This window comes from Salvelinus sp. IW2-2015, unplaced genomic scaffold (genome assembly GCF_002910315.2).
Source record: "Salvelinus sp. IW2-2015 unplaced genomic scaffold, ASM291031v2 Un_scaffold1875, whole genome shotgun sequence".
In the NCBI taxonomy this organism is placed as follows: Eukaryota; Metazoa; Chordata; class Actinopteri; order Salmoniformes; family Salmonidae; genus Salvelinus; species Salvelinus sp. IW2-2015.
Window position 1 is genome coordinate 140,220 of NW_019943238.1, and position 3,840 is coordinate 144,059.

Below are 3,840 nucleotides of genomic sequence, written 5' to 3' on the forward strand. Positions count from 1 at the left end.
CTAATGTAACCGATGTGAAATGGCTAGCTAGTTAGCGGTGGTGCGCGCTAATAGAGTTTCAATCGGTGACGTCACTCGCTCTGAGACCTGAAGTAGTTGTTCCCTTTGCTCTGCAAGGGCCGTGGCTTTTGTGGAGCGATGGGTAACGATGCTTCGTGGGTGTCAGTTGTTTATGTGTGCAGAGGGTCCCTGGTTCGAGCCTGGGTAGGGGCGAGGAGAGGGACGGAAGAAATACTGTTACATTGTCCCTCTCCTGTAGGTGACAAGCCAAATTCCTTCAGCGTCCCGAGGTTGAAGAGGCGCTTTTGCGCCTTCTTCACCACACTGTCTGTGTGGGTGAACCATTTCAGTTTGTCAGTGATATGTATGCAGAGGAACTTAAAGCTTTCCACCTTCTCCACTGCTCTCCCGTCGATGTGGATAGGGAGGTGCTCCCTGTCGCCTACCAATGAACACCTGACTGACACGACTTGATGCCAACGCCTTACTAAACGTCTGCGTGAAGCCTGCGTGTTAATGAAAGTCATAAGGTGCATAGTTTATATTTATTTTAATAAAAGCCGACATTCCGAWGTAGCCACCTTGAGCTGTAGTGTAGCCTACGTTGTATTTCCTGTCTTTCCTGTTATCACTAATTGCCTAGAAAAGATTATGTCCAATCTATAGGTAATCTGTCTTTTCCCTCAACACCTCATGGCATGGTATGTTATCTTATCTCGCTGTATACAGATCTAAAATGTTGTTAGCCAATCACAGACTGTGTTGTTACCAGTTCTCAGYAGCCTACATCAGACAACCAATAAGAGTTGTGTCCGTGGCTTTCATTCGAATAGAGGAGATCATAGGCTTTCCCAGAGGGCATTTGAGAGCTCGGTGGCGACACAGACATTCATATTATTWTTATTTTTTTTACAAGCGGCAGACGTGACTTTGGAGAGTGTTTGTCCCAGATAGTTTCCATAGAGACAATGAAAAAAGTTACCWAGATGTCCTTGATCCGATTGAGGAGTAYGTAGGCTATATTTAAGTTCTGCTATTGTTAGGAAATATTTATGCCTACTGTGTTGATAAGGCAAAYTKGGTTTCTTTGAAAATAATAACTTTTTTGTTGTTAACGAGTCGTCGAAAGCACRTAGGCAATATTATTTACTCATATTATTTACTCTGTCAATAGGGGAGTAGRCTWGTGTACAACAATAACGTAATYTGATGAGCTAGTATTMATTATTTCATGGATTAATTAAATTGTAATTGAAAATATACACACATGGTGCTATAGGATATATACATATTTTACATTGTAATACACTCTGTACATACTATTGTACTATAGGATATATAGATATTTTACATTGTAATACACTCTGTACATACTATTTTACTATAGGATATATACATATTTTACATTGTAATACACTTCCCCTACATGCCATTGAGAGCTGGAGCTATGAGTTAGTTTTTCCACTGTCACTAGGCCTACACATTCACACTCAAACTGAATTGAATGGGGGATGCATAAGTACTTTTCACTGAAGAAGGGAAACGATGTACGACATACAACATTGATCGAAGACCTTAAAATCATTCCTGACAAGACCAATGATATCATAACGGTATCCTATATATTGTGGATACAGGAGTAGCCTATTCTACAATAATGTAACTGTATGTGCTTGTATGATATATATATATATATATATATATATATATATATATATATATATATATATATATATATATATATAATTGATCAATTATTTTGTAAATGTGGATGGGTACGCTATTTAATTCAATGATTCGGTATTGTACAATGTAGATAACAGGAGTAGCGTATTCAGTCTACAATAATAATGTATTTGAATGTGCTATAGTATAATTTATTTAATTGATTAATTCAAATGTAAATGGGATGGGTACTCTACTTCATTCAGTGAATACTGGATGTCTTTCTATCTCTGGGAGTATGTTAATGAAGGCTTTTCAATCTGTTGAACTATGGCAAGCTCGAACTAATTTCTAAATCTATCTTTTAGTCAAGGAGTGATGAGACACAAGCAACCCTTCTTCTCCTGTTCAATTAATTTACCGCCACACTGAAAAGAGACTGTACATACACATCTCTGTGCCCATCTCACTGCAGCATGATCCATCCAAGGCCGAAGATGACGCCTAAAATGTGAGAAATTAAATAAGATTCTACAGTATTGTGTGTGTGTGTGTGTGTGTGTGTGTGTGTGTGTGTGTGTGTGTGTGTGTGTGTGTGTGTGTGTGTGTGTGTGTGTGGTGTGTGTGTGTGTGTGTGGTGTGTGTGTGTCAAATCAAATCAAATCAAATTTTATTAGTCACATACACATGGTTAGCAGATGTTAATGCGAGTGTAGCGAAATGGCTTGTGCCTTCTAGTTCCGACAATGCAGTAATAACCAACAGTAATCTAACCTAACACAATTCCACGCTACTACCTTACACACACACACAAGTGTGAAGGGATAAAGAATATGTACATAAAGATATATGGATGAGTGGTGGTACAGAACGGCATGGCAGATGCAGTAGATGGTATATGAGTACGGTATATACATATGAGATGAGTACTGTAGGGTATGTAACATAAAGTGGCATAGTTTAAAGTGGCTAGTGGTACATGTATTGCATAAAGATGGCAAGATGCAGTAGATTGATATAGAGTACAGTATATACATATGAGATGGGTAATGTAGGGTATGTAACATAGTATTAAGTGGCATTGCTTAAAGTGGCTAGTGGTACATTTTTACATAATTTCCATCAATTCCATTTTTAAAGTGGCTGGAGTTGAGTCAGTATGTTGGCCAGCGGCCGCTAAATTGTATAGTGGTGGCTGTTTAACAGTCTGATGGCCTTGAGATAGAAGCTGTTTTTCAGTCTCTCGGTCCCTGCTTTGATGCACCTGTACTGACCTCGCCTTCTGGATGATAGCGGGGTGAACAGGCAGTGGCTTTGGGTGGTTGTTGTCCTTGATGATATTTATGGCCTTCCTGTGACATCGGGTGGTGTGGTGTCCTGGAGGGCAGGTAGTTTGCCCCTGGTGATGCGTTCTGCAGACCTCACTACCCTCTGGAGAGCCTTACGGTTGTGGGCGGAGCAGTTGCCGTACCAGCGGTGATACAGCCCGAACAGGATGCTCTCGATTGTGCATCTGTAGAAGTTTGTGAGTGCTTTTGTGGACAAGCCGAATTTCTTCAGCCTCCTGAGGTTGAAGAGGCGCTGCTGCGCCTTCTTCACAACGCTGTCTTGTGTGGGTGGCCAATTCAGTTTGTCCGTGATGTGTACACCGAGGAAACTTAAACTTTCCACCTTCTCCACTACTGACCCGTCGATGTGGATAGGGGGGTGCTCCCTCTGCTGTTTCCTGAAGTCCACAATCATCTCCTTTGTTTTGTTGACGTTGAGTATGAGGTTATTTTCCTGACACCACACTCCGAGGGCCCTCACCTCCTCCCTGTAGGCCGTCTCGTCGTTGTTGGTGATCAAGCCTACCACTGTAGTGTCATCCGCAAACTTGATGATCGAGTTGGAGGCGTGCATGGCCACGCAGTCGTGGGTGAACAGGGAGTACAGGAGAGGGCTCAGAACGCACCCTTTGTGGGGCCCCAGTGTTGAGGATCAGCGGGGTGGAGATGTTGTTACCTACCCTCACCACTGGGGGCGGCCCGTCAGGAAGTCCAGGACCCAGTTGCACAGGGCGGGGTCGAGACCCAGGGTCTCGAGCTTGATGACGAGTTTGGAGGGTACTATGGTGTTAAATGCTGAGCTGTAATCGATGAACAGCATTCTCACATGGGTATTCCTCTTGTCCAG